This window comes from Pteropus vampyrus, unplaced genomic scaffold (genome assembly GCF_000151845.1).
Source record: "Pteropus vampyrus isolate Shadow unplaced genomic scaffold, Pvam_2.0 Scaffold40, whole genome shotgun sequence".
In the NCBI taxonomy this organism is placed as follows: domain Eukaryota; kingdom Metazoa; phylum Chordata; class Mammalia; order Chiroptera; family Pteropodidae; genus Pteropus; species Pteropus vampyrus.
The window spans coordinates 7,035,228-7,048,585 of record NW_011888821.1 but is presented as its reverse complement, the minus strand read 5'-3'; the positions used below and the strand labels follow the sequence as shown (position 1 = coordinate 7,048,585).

At 36.1% G+C, this 13,358-nt stretch overlaps 1 long non-coding RNA gene and 2 pseudogenes across 1 annotated transcript; 2 read left to right on the top strand and 1 right to left on the bottom strand.

The window, feature by feature from the left end:
• LOC105290942 lies at positions 1-1,481 on the top strand. The gene is made up of 3 exons (XR_895794.2): positions 1-94; positions 750-895; positions 1,232-1,481. It is a non-coding gene; the product is annotated as an uncharacterized LOC105290942 (long non-coding RNA).
• A 6,695-nt stretch (positions 1,482-8,176) lies between these two features.
• Positions 8,177-8,295, bottom strand: LOC111738590 (annotated as a pseudogene).
• A 3,248-nt stretch (positions 8,296-11,543) lies between these two features.
• LOC105290941 lies at positions 11,544-11,907 on the top strand (annotated as a pseudogene).
• The last annotated feature ends 1,451 nt before the right edge of the window (positions 11,908-13,358 follow it).

Genomic DNA, 13,358 nt, shown 5'->3' with positions numbered 1-13,358 from the left:
GGCAACGTTCTTCTGCCCGCACCACGGCCTTCCACGAGGAGTGCGAGATCCTGAGGAGAGCCCAGGGCAAGGACCCTCTTCTAGTAATTTCCCTGTGAGCCTGGAGTACCGCTAGCCCTCGGGTGCTGCCACTCTCAGGAGTTAATGGTTTTCCTTTGTTTCGGTGAATAAGTGGCTAGATTAGGGTCTGTCGTTAGAAGATGTTAATTCCAATTTTTATCTATTTGCCCAGCAATGAGTGGATCCTCACATACTTCTACTTAATAGCCGAGCTGGAGGCGAATTCTATGAGGGTTTTTACCTGTCCAGTTTCTTCCCTTAGACCGTTATCACTTTCGTTGACCAGTTTGTCCCCCAGACCCTGGGTAATACTTAAAACGATTACTTTCCCCACTATTCCCAACATAGTAAGATAGGAAAACTGTCAAAAATGGAAAAATCGAAGCCTAAAAACTACAGTAGCCCAAAAATGAGCTCATTTCAAAGGAGACTAGAGCGTAGGAAAATTAAAACAAGTTTAAGACCTGCTGTTATTCAGGTTATAATATAAATGAAAAGTCATATAGGCAAGTACTAGCCCTTGGTTCCTCAAAAAGGCGGAATTAAAAAAAAATAATTTTTAAAATAGACTTAGACTTACAGGAAAGTTGTAAAGGTAGTATAGAGGGTTCCTCTATACCCCCCAAACACCCAGTATCAGTCCTTTGTTTTTTAAAATGCATTGCAAAGCTACTTATTTCTTTTTAAAGGTGTTTCTACAAGTTTAGGAAGCAGTGGTTCGTGAACTTGAACCAATCAGACCGCTTCTGAACCTGGGTACCCATGAAGTATGCTAAGGAGTACCTGATGTCACAAAATACGGTCCATCTTCCTACAATGTCGATTGTCCTTGGTAGTAAGTACTTTAAAACAATATTACAAAAACAAACTATGGCTTTTGGTATATAAAATGAATAAGCAGAAATTTTGGGCTCAGTACCCAAGATTTAAGTTTATTCACTGTGGACTACTCAGGAATATTAGTTAATGTGCCACAGTCTACACAGTTTCACTGTATAGGAACATGATACATCTCCCAGGAACTTCAGTTCCTATTGGTAAGAAACTTGAGAAATTTTCATATGAAATATTTACTTTTATATTTTTCTACTCTATTTTATTTTTTCCCCACCTCTTTAATCCCCTCCCCACTTCCACCCCTGACCTATGGATGTTGCGGTTTCCCCTTAAGAACTGGATCTCTGAAGGCAGGGCATCTCCTCCCACACGCTGGGGCGTGCACCTGGAGCCTGGAGCATGGTCCGTGGCTCTACCTGGAACGCGAACCCAGGACCTTCTGCGTGTAAAACAGATGTGCTAACCACTACACTATGGAGCCACCCTTATTCTGTTTTAATATATCAAAATAAGCATGAAGATATGGAGTAGAATAGAAAATCTGTAAATATTTAACATAATAAAAGACACAGCTTTGAGTTGTATCTCCAGGATCTCGGCTTGCTTTCTTTTGACATTAGGGATACTTTATTAGAAAATTTGTGTTGAGAAGGACTCCTTCATTTGGTTGGGGAAATAAAACAATTCTGCCAGCAAAAGACTCCTTTATACCAATATAAAAGAGAGGGAGAGAACACTGTTCTTATTGAGTAAGCATTGATGGGCCTATACACATGTAAGGTAGCATGAAATCCTTGTTACCTTAGTGGTACTAGGACATGCCTCCTGAAAGAGGTGCCTCCTGGTTGTGGGACGAACTTGGTGCCCTGTCAATAGTGACTTAAAAGCTTTCTTCTTGTAGCTCTGACTGCTTTGTGGAGCCTTCTGTAGAGACACATTTCTCAATTAGCAAGCACCGAAACCTTTCATTTTTCTGGGCTGTTCCCATGAGTTTTATTCTTTGCTTTCTCATATAATATTTTAGCAAGATTTATTTTACAAAAGTATCCATTTATTGAGAGATTTGATGACTCCAAATTTAGCATGCTATAGTTTTGTTGTTGTTGTTGTTGTTGTTTACAGACTCAGGATTGTTGCTGGAGAGAAATCCTACTACAAATTTAGAAAAAGGGAAATACATCAAGTCAGGAAGTGAATATATGAAGTGTTGGGACCTTCCAGGAAAGTAAGTAGGGTATATGGCCAGTGCCCAGCCAAGTCATACTGAATCCAGAAGTGAAAGAAAAAGTGTATGTCAGTACATACATAACTCTTACTAGTTTTTAAATTGTTAATTTTCCTACAATGTTAAAGTAGTTGAAAAAATACTGAAAAGTAGATATATTAAAACATTATTTTAAGTTTAAATATAATATACCAAAACCAAAATTTATTACAATTTTACATTCCTGGCCTTAATAGAAGCAAACATCAATAATATTTTAAAAATACACTTCTTAGTGTATCTTCTTTTAAATGAACAGAATTGCCATGTTTTATAATTTTAATTTTTAATTACTTTAAACTTACTGAAACATCTTTCACAGTACCTCAACATTAAAAAAATACATGAAGTCCATTTCCAAATTTAGATAAGAATACACTAAGCAAAATTTGTGAATCAATTTTAGAGGATCAAAACATGATGGTGATTTTTAAAATGCAAATCGTTGATATTGCATCCTGCTTAAAATAATTGAACATGAAATTTTAGACAAGTCAGCAGAATATTTGAGAGCTAAGTCAGTGGCTGTTATAAATCAGATGTATTCATTGAAAATTAATTTTTCACCAATTAAAATATGAAGACAGTTTAATTTTTTTATATTTCCATTTCAAAAGTGAAATGAGAATGTCTATAATATCCTAATACTTTTAAGTATGCCTCTTGTAATAACTGGTAGTTTAATCCAGTGATTCATACATTTCCAGTTTCTTTTGTTTGATTTTCTAATTCAGAGAGTATATTCACATGTGTTGCTGAAGTTTTATATGCATCAAGATACTTGCAAAATTACTTTCTTTTGTTGTAATTAGGAGATAGGCCTTCAAATAAGTATGAAGCTTTATATATTATCAGGTTTTCTCATTGAAGGATTTTATGATCTTTTAACACTTGATTCAGAATATCCCACATGGATAAGTTGCATAAAAATGTGTGGTCTATTTGCGCCAAGATGCTTTCGATTTCATCATAGTGTATTTCCTCATTTGATATTACATATATTAGTATTGGGTGAATATTAATTTGTGTGGAAATGCCCTGATTGCATCTGGTCTTGATGTCCATTGGGTATCCTTATGTGTCTAAAAGGTTTTTAGAACAGACATAAGAATAGCCCAGCTGATCATTGAATGTGCAAAAACATTCTTTAAGTTCTTTATAAAATATTTAAAATGGTTATCATATTTGAATTCAGACACAGAAGTTTTGCACATAAAATTATGAGCAGAGCAAGGCACAAATGTGGCATAATCATTTGTGGGGAGGAGATGATGGCTTCTACCCTTTTATACACCTGCCATAGTTGCTCCATTATCATTTTTTCTGGCCAAAAGCATCTGTATGTCAATATCATTTTTTTTTCCAGTTGATAATTTCCTAAGCTTATTCATATGGAAAAGACTTTTTTTACTTCAATCAGGTTACTATATCTTTATTCTATTATGACAGTACTCAGTGTGAACATACCTTATAATCTGACACATTTGTTTATGATGGGTTACATCTCTTTCACAATCAAAAGTAAGGAAAAGTGTTTTTCTTATATTCTCAACGATTTCAAGTCTACTGAGATTTCCTACTAGCAATATAAATTCCTTTTAAATTCTGTTACAGAAATAAGGCACAGATCCCTGTCTATCATTAGCTACATCAACATCATTATAAATTATAAATTCATCTAAATCTAGAAAGATTCTAGGATTTAGGCTTCCAATGCTTTCTTGTGATCCTCTAAGAGGTGTATTTTTTTCATATGAAACAACAACATCTAAAATCACTGGCAAAGTATTTTTTTAATTCTCTGATTTCATTGCTCTCTGCTAGGCATCATCTAGTAAAATATCAGTTTGAATATTTTTAAACCTTTTTATTTTAGAAAAACATCATAATGAAATATTGCCTCTCTATGGTCACAAATTCTGTTTACATTCTTCCAATCTTTGAATATTTCTTTGACTTGCAAATATTTGATTTTGTTGAATTACTGCCCTCTCACCTCCCACCCCCCAAATACATACGGTATCAAAATAAAATCAAGGATTTTGGGGAGATAAGAGAGCCAGTAAAAGTGAATCAGCTTGCCTTTAGAATATATATATTTTTATAAAACTAGTCTTTTAAAAATGTTCAGCCATCATGTGAAATGTCTTTTTTAAAAAAAATGTAAACCTATTCCTAGTCTAGAATGACCAGCTTTTTAGAGAAGCATTGTAGGACATAGATCAAAAAAACCAGTTTATAATATACGATAGATAAGTATACACTTAACATGTTTTTTAACACCAAAATATATAATGTAGGCATTTTAAAGAAAGTACATATTAGTTTGAATTACATACTTTTCTGTGACAAACATGCTATTATTTAAACAAAACAACAGTAGGACAAGTTAACAGTGTCAGGAAACCTTTGTAATTTTAGAGTCTAAAAATTATGGGTCTAGTAAAATTGCAGTTCTTCAACTTTGGGGGCTCAGTGGAAGAACTCTGTAAATGGAAGATTCACCACTGGCCATCTTTTGTGTACTATAACAACCAGATTTTTCAAGAAAGGAGTTAATTGTCCAGAAGAAAAGCACTGTGTTGTATTTTACAGAGTGTTTCCTCTTCTGTTTGTCTATTTTTAGTTTAGGCATGGGACAGTCATGTTTTCCATTTGTATTACAATGAAGTTCTCAGTAATAAGCAGTGTCCCCAATATAAGGCTCTATGCCAAGATCGTACCCCTTCTTTTTAAACTAAATTTGTCAGTCTACATCTTCATAAAATCTTTTGTAGTTCTTGGGAGTTTCCATAAGCTCTTTATACACTAAGATAAATTTTCTTGTATCACTAAAAGGTTTATGGTAATAGTAATAGCTTCACTTGAGTTGCTTTCTATGTGTCAGATACTATACTCTAATCCCTTTATTTGCATAGTCATTTAATTCTCACAACAGTCCTATGAACTAGGTTCTATTATCTGTGTTTTATGGTTGAAGAAATTATGAAGACCAACTTGTTCAAGGTCATATGGCCATTAGATTTCAAGTCAGTATGTAATACAGAATAGTGTAGTGGACTGGAAGTAAGGAGATATGGCTTTAAGACTTACTGTGTGCTGAATGCTGTGACTCCAAATGCATAGAAACAGCTTACAGCCTAAGACGGTGAGAGCCACAAGGCATCAAATTTGTCTTATAGGGGCTAGAATAGAAGTACATACAAGGGACAGTGGAGCAAATTGGTGGTAAAGTGCAGAGAAGTGGAACTTTTAAGTTCTAAGCATGAATATACTGAGGAAAGAAAGGCCCGCGTGAGTAATGGGTCTTTCAGCAAGGTAGGGCAGTTGTATGAGCAAAGAAGAGGGAAAATACTGGCATATTAAGGAAACTGCCAGTTTAGTTGATGTGGATGCCTCTGAATTTGGGGAGAGTGCTAGAGAAATGAGGTGGAGAGACAAGCGGTGAGATGAGGCCAGAAGGGGTTTGATTGTCAAGGGGTTTATGACATGATATAGAGGTTAGACTTTTGTGAATAGGGGAAAACCACAGACAGGCCCTAAGCCAGGGAATGATATGATCAGATTTACAGTTTTAGAGAGTGCCCTGTTAGATAGTATGAAAGAGAAATTGAAGACAGCAAACTTGTCACCAAGGATACCAGTTAATTAGGATTCATGCAGTAATTTCAGGAGAGGAGTGTTAAGAACACGAACTGAAGCATCAGTAGTAGGATGTAGAATTAGTGCCTGACGAAAAAATTGTTAAGAAGGTAGAATTGACAAGAGACATCTGAGAGAGCTTCTATTAATGGGTCACATGCAAGTTTAAAAAAACACGGTCCTGAGGTCCTCTCTAGCCCAATGGGTTTTATAGTCTGAAGTTTTACAGTGTGTCCTTTAAAGTACAGGCTTGAAATCTCTCTAAGTTGGGGACCAGCATCTATCTTGTTCACCATTGTATTCCTGCTGAAGGATCCTGAAGCAGACTTTAAAATAGCTGTTACAAACCAAAAATTAAACAATGTCCTTTAATAAAATTAAATTCTATCATCAGATATGAGAAGAAAATTCAAGTTACCTTGCCTGATACAGGCAAAACTTTTTAAGGTTTAAAATGTTAAAAGAATACCATATCAAAAGTTTTATGAAGAGCTGCTAAAGGTTTAACGCTATATAAGAAGATTATTGAATTAATTCTTCAAGTTGGACAAGGCTTAGAAGAAATTATACCTGTGTTTTTCAGTGTTTTTTAGCCAAATAATATTTTTTAGTAAGTACTCATAAAAGTTACTTTTGTGAAAGAAATGCTTGTTTTATTTACTTGATAGTAAAAAAATAGTTCCTATACAAGAACACAGATCAAAGCCTTTCAAGCCAAATAGCACAACCAGCAGTGGCATGTTAAAGAGCAATGGGATGTCAGCTCTTTTATATGAGGTGAAAGTTTGGTTAGATAATTATATTAACACCATATTTTCTCAGAGGAAGCTATTTTCGCACCAGATTAGTTTTTTCCCCTTAAGTCAATAATTTAATTATTCATTTATTGGCCAAGAAGGAATTTATTAACTAGAAGAAATATGAGCAACTACTTGTTAACTGTCCGGGACAGTACCTGTGTTTAAATTTTGGAAATAATAGATTTATTTTACATTAATAATGTTCTTTAGTTGGGAGCCATTGATCTCTCTTTTGTTTTACCTACTGCTAATGTACTATGACTAAATGATGGGACATTTTTTAAGCCAGCGATTCTTAGTTCTGCCTACACATTACAGTTGGAGAATTTATAGCAAAAACTGATTGATGTCTGGGCCCCATCTGCAAAGAGTCTATTTAATTGGTCTTGGATAGGGCCCAGGTATCAGTATTTTTTTTAATCTTCTTAGGTGAATCTAATATGTAACCAAAGACTTAAAAACCATTGCTTTAAACCATGGCCTCACATTCTTCAGTTTGGAGTAGTTTGGAAGAGTGGAATGGCCATCCAGATTTAAAAATCAAATCTTATTTTACTTATTTGGTCACTTGTCTTTCCCTACATTGCAAGCTATATGCTTGAGGGCAAGAACTATGTTTATTTATCTTGATATTCTCACAGCCTAGCATAGAACTTGGCATATAGTCTCTTAATAAAGTATTTTTTGAATGAAGGAAGAAATAATAGGATTCGATAGTTGTCTGAACATGGGATGATGTAGATAGTGGAATCAAATATGTAATCAAATATGTATTTTTTTTTCCACTTGTTTTTTGGGCATATGGAACCCTGAAGAGAAGTTGGGAAGAAGGAGTGTGTCTTGTGAAATAATGGCCAGGCCTGTGAAACCTTCTTCAAGGCCTGATGGCTTTTATATTTGAGATTTCTCACTCCTGAATTCCTACATGTGAGCCCTCAAATTTGTGGCTAGTACCAGAGGCTGGATAGATTTTCATTAGGATTAGACAGTGGACTTTGGGATAAAGTATTAAATGATTAATTAGGAAACTTTTACATTATGAATAAAAAGAAATCTTTTGGGGAAAAAAATAATGTGCAAATGGTTATTAAGGGTATTCACTGTGAGGAATGGGGTTGTCAGGAAGGACTTTTACCTTTTATTCTTTACAATTACTCTCTAAGAAGTCTCATTTCTTTTTAATAATAAATAACTTTTTAATCACTTTGTGCTTGTGTCAGGGACATAGCATTTTTGTGAGTTATTAAACTACAGTGTGAAATTAAATTGCAGTGTTGTCCATTATTTTTAATCCCAGCTACACATTACTATAGAGGAATAGTGATAGTGTGTCCTCCCATCATCCTGTTTTGTGATCCTGTGAGAACCAATATGATTCACATTTTGATAAGAATAGAGTATGTTTCAGAACAATGATCATCTTGCAGTTCTTTTTGTTCCTTCTAGCTTTGTTCCTTTTTTTCCTTTTTTTTTTTTCTTTTTATTTTTTAGGCAAGGCAACCCTTGGTTGACATCACAGATTGCCAGGACCTTGTCAGCTTACAATCCCCCCCTTTTTTTTTTTTATTTTTCATGCCTACAGCACCTGGTCTTTTTAGGTGGTCTCCCATCCAAGTACTAACCAGGCTCAACCCTGCTTAGCTTCTGAGATCAGACGGGATCGGGCTTATTCAGGGTAGCATGGCCGTAGACTCTTTTTAATTTTTTGGATCAGTACAGTCCTAGATAATTCCTTGGTGTGAGAGGGCTATCTTTTGTACTGGACATTGAGTAGCACTCTGGGCTCTACCCATCAGAAATGCCAGTAGAACCTCCCTCCTCCCACCACACTCTCCAGGGTGTGATAACCAAAAGTGACTTTAGAAATCAGCAAGTGTTCTCCAGGAAACGAAATTGCCCCAGATGAGAACCACGAGATGTCTATCTGGGTCTAATGGGTCCTGGCTCTGCTGCTCTTTTCTTCATTGGGGTGGACTGTAAGAGAAGAGAAAATACTCTGGGAGAAAAAGGCAATGACCGTAGGCCTCGGCACACATACATATTATCAGCAATATCAGAATCCTGAGAATGGACAAAAGGAACTGCCCAAGTAGTTTCTGTTTAATAAACAGGGATCGTTGTATTGGTTTTGTTCATGTTTTCTGGGGCCCACCTAATTTGTGCTCTCTATAAGTAGCAAAGCCTATAAAAGTTGAGTCCCCCTTGACTTTTACTTTTTAAGTGATGGGTTGTTTTAAAGTTACATAGGCACATAGGCTCAGTGATTTTGCCCTTTTTTATTCTGGAGGGCACTGACTCCGGAACCCAGGAAAGGTTTTGTAAACTGGCTCTGAAGAAATTCCCCCTAAACCCGCCTCTCTTGTTGATTACTTTATCGTACCACTTACTTACATTTGGAGAGAACTTGTAATTATCAAGATGAAGAATTTTCCCTCTGCCTCAAACATGATGTAAGAAAAGCTGAATAGAAGCAAAATTTTTGTTGCTGTAGCTTAAAGGCTAAAATTTCAGGTTTAAGAAGAGTTAATAATATTAAGATACATCTGAGGCCTGGCTCTGCACCCAAAAGTGGATGATAGGCTCATCATGACTCTTGCAGTCCACATTAGGTTGGAGGTTCATTCTGTAGTTAGACATAGTAATGCTTCGCTTGCCTTGAACTCACCTTCTCCATTGTTGTACTATAATGTTCATATGTTTAGTATCAGTACCCAAAGAAGAACTAGTCCAAGAATAAAAGTTATCCAGTCATCACTTGACAAAGCCATTCCAATAGTGAACAGTGAATATCCTAATGTAAGGAGAATGAGGAATTCATGGTGCTGAATCAAGAACTTCCCTGCATGCTGAATCTCTTGCAACATGGTGTTCAAGTTAAGAGCACGTAGGATCCTAGGCATGGTGAGGTTTTGCTGGTGGCAGGAAAAAGAGAGAAGGAATTACAAATACAGTTTAAAGGCTTACTCAAGAACTTCTCAGTTTGGAAGGACATTGTTTTCAGTACATTCATATTGTACTCATAATGAACATCACTGGTCAGACTAGGGTTCTACCCTATCTGGTTTCCTGGAAATAGTATTAAAAAGATAATGTTCTAGGATAATCTAGAATATCTTCAGTGAAAGATCTTCAAGAGAAGAGCATTCCTAGCTTCCGTTCTGTATGGCTTTAGGCAACTTCAGGAAGCAATCTGTCATGAATTTATTGAACAAATCCCAATGAACTTCTTTTGAAACTAGGATATACTCTTTTCCTGAGGCATGCTAAGGAGTACATGAAACAAGAGTAAGCTTTGTATATTTTTTTCAAACATAATTTTCACTACATGGCAAGTCATTTTATACTTTATAAACATAGCAATAGAAAATAAAATCCTTATGAACATAAGAATCAGCAGTTTGAGCCACGATCATTGGTTATCCAGGTAATGATCTGAATTACTTCATGTGAATGAAGTGTCTATATGAGTGGCCATTTCTGAACTTGCTTTAAATACAAACATTTCTTAAGGTCTCAGTGTTAGATGGTATCAGCTGTTAAATAATCTGTCAGGAAGCCAAGATAGCATAGGCTTTTTGTGACTCAGGAACAGGATACCCACCCCATTTGGCAGCTGAGAGGATTAAATTAGCAGACTTAGTACAGGATGTGGCATAACAGCTAATGTCCATTAAGCTGCTTCAGGCCTGTGCCCCATAGGGCCAGAATTCACAGCCACCTGAGTAGAGAAATGAAGTATCTCCTCATTTACCATTTTTCTGAAGAAGTCATATTCTTTGTTGAGGAACAGATGCCAGGGAAAAAGTTTGAGACCTCATCTGAGGACATTTAGGTGGACTCATTCTAAAGCCAGAATACGTGTAAGTTCAGGAATGTAAGCACAACTCAGATATCAGGCCCGGAACACTTAAAATTTGATTTTTGACTTCCAGGTTACAGGTCTTCAACCCCTATGGTTCAATGGAAAGACAGAGAAATGGAAACTCAAGGCTGTCTCTAGTAGACATTCCTTTTGTGGTGTGAGCTACCATACCTTCTCTTATTTCAGTTTCCCCAGGAGGATGATCAGAACACTCTGTATTCTCCTCCCCAAGACTTATAGGCCCTACAGTTATCCTTCAAATTTGTCATTGGATGATTGCACTTGTTCATTTTACTTTTCGATAAACTCTCAGTACAGAGAAATGCCCCCAAACAGGCCCTTCGATAAGCTTATAACTTAATGAGAAACTTATTTCATCAAGTTCTACAAAATCATGCATGTCCAAGAAGTTTACAGATGTCTTTTACACATTAGGATGCTTTAAATAGTGCTTTTAAAGTTTAGGGCAACTTCATAATGCAGTCTAGAGTTGTGGGACATGCATAAGATTAGGAATCTGGGAACAGGGCTTCAAAGTTTTCAAATACCTACGTACTGAGAATCAGACATATCAGCTATATCAGGCCCTCCTTCAAACAGCTTAATCTAGTAGAGGATGACAATTGTTTAATTAAATCTATGCAATAAAGTTTTATTGCTATGACTATACAGGTAGACACAGGTGACAATGTGAGAGAATGGATGGAGAGATGACAGGGAATAAATAGGAATGGCCTCCTAGCAACATATGGGCTTAGTTCTGAGACATGACTGGTATATGCTAGGCAGAAGTGGGAGGCATATTCTAGCTTGACAAAATAGTAGTAAATGTCAAGGCATCATGGAGTGATGCGAAATCATATATGGGCAATGGCAAGGAATTTAGTATGGCTATGATGAAAGCTGAGTTCTGTCAATAGGAGAGAGGCTAGAAAGGAAGAAGCTGAAGAGGGAGGAAGGGCCCAGATTATATAGAACTTTATATAATAGACTTATGATTTGCAGTTTGATCCTGAGAACAGCAGAACAAATCTTCAAGAGGTTTAAGTTAAAGAAATGGTTCCTCTGTGGGTTCTGACCTAGTTGGCGGCAACATGGCTAAATGCACCAAGAAGGTCAGAATCGTTGGTAAATACAGGATCCATTATGGCACCTCCCTCGGAAAAATGGTGAAGAAAATTAAAATCAGCCAGCACGCCAAGTACACTTGGCTCCTTCTGTGGCAAAACCAAGATGAAGAGAGGAGGTGTGGGGATCTGGCACTGTGGTTCCTGCATGAAAACAGTAGCTGGTGGTATCTGGACCTACAACACCACTTCTGCCATCACAATAAAGTCTGCCATCAGAAGACTGAAGGAATTGAAAGACCAGTAGAAGCTCCACAATCTGAAATATTGCTAGCCTAGAATAAATGGGTTAATTTATGTAAAAAAAAAAAAAAAGAAGAAGGAAGCAAGGAAGGAAAGAAGAAGAAAGAAAGGAAGGAAGAAAGAAAGAAAGGAAAAAGAGAAAGAAAGAAAAAGAGAAAGAAATGTATGCTAAAAAGTTAAGTCATCAGGACTGGCCCTTGACAACTCTTGGGAGATAACTTTTGAGCCTTTAGAATATGTTGCCTAATAAGAAAAATTTTTATATACCTGGGCTTTGGGCCATACCAGGTAGTTTATGCTAATAATGTTATTTTTGGTGAGTGCCTATTTTTGTATACTTAGGGGCTTTTGATTATACTATATTAATTTGACCTTGGTTAGGGAGCTGAAGACTGAGTAGCTAAGATCAGTCATGTTCCTTACATGACTGACCTCCAATAAGAACCCTGGAGGAGCACTTAAATATATACAGCAAATATTAACAGACCTAAAGGGAGAAATAGACAGCAATATAATAATAGAAGAATTCAGTACCCTAATAGATAAATCATCCAGACAGAAAATCAGTAAGGAAACATCAGCCTTAAATGACATGTTAGACCATATGGATTAATAGATATTTCCAGAACATTCCATCCAAAAGCAGCAGAGTATACATTCTTCTCTAGTGCACATGGAACATTTTCCAAGATATGTTAGGCCACGAAATAGGTCTTAATAAATTTAAGAGAATTGAAATCCTGTCTAACGTCTTTTCCAAATATAATAGTGTGAAACGAGATTAATTACATGGAGAAAACTGGAAAATTCAGAAATACGTGGAGCTTAAATGACATGCTACTGACCAATAGGTCAAAGAGAAATCAAAAGAAAAAAAAATACCTTGAGACAAAAATGGAAATGTAACATACCAAAATTCATGGGATGCAGCAAAAGCGTTTCAAAGAGGAAAGTTCATAGGGATAAATGCCTACCTGAAGAAATAAAAAAAGTCTCAAACAACCTAACTTTACACCTCCAGGAACTAGAAAAAGAACAAATGAAGCCCAAAGGTAGTAAAAGTAAGGAAATAAATGAACTAGAGACTAAAAAGACAATAGAAAAGATCAATGAAGCTAAAAGCAGGTTATTTGAAGAGATAAACAAAATTGACAAATATTTAAGCTATCCTCATCAAGAAAAAAGAGACTCAAGTAAAGAAATGAAAGAGGAGCTGTTAGAACATACCATGGAAATACAAAGGATCATGAGACTTCTAGAAACAGTTATACACCAACGAATTGGACAACCAGAAGAAATGTATGAATTTCTACAAATACACAGCCTACACAGACTGAGTCATGATGAAAGAGATTGAATCAGTAATCAAAAACCTTCCAATAAAAGTCCAGGACCATAGGACTTCATTAGTGAATTCTACCAAACATTGAAAGAAGAATTAATAGCAATCCTCCTCAAACTTTTCAAAAAAATAGAAGAGAGGAGAGCTCTGCCAAACACATTTTACAAGGCCAGCATTACCC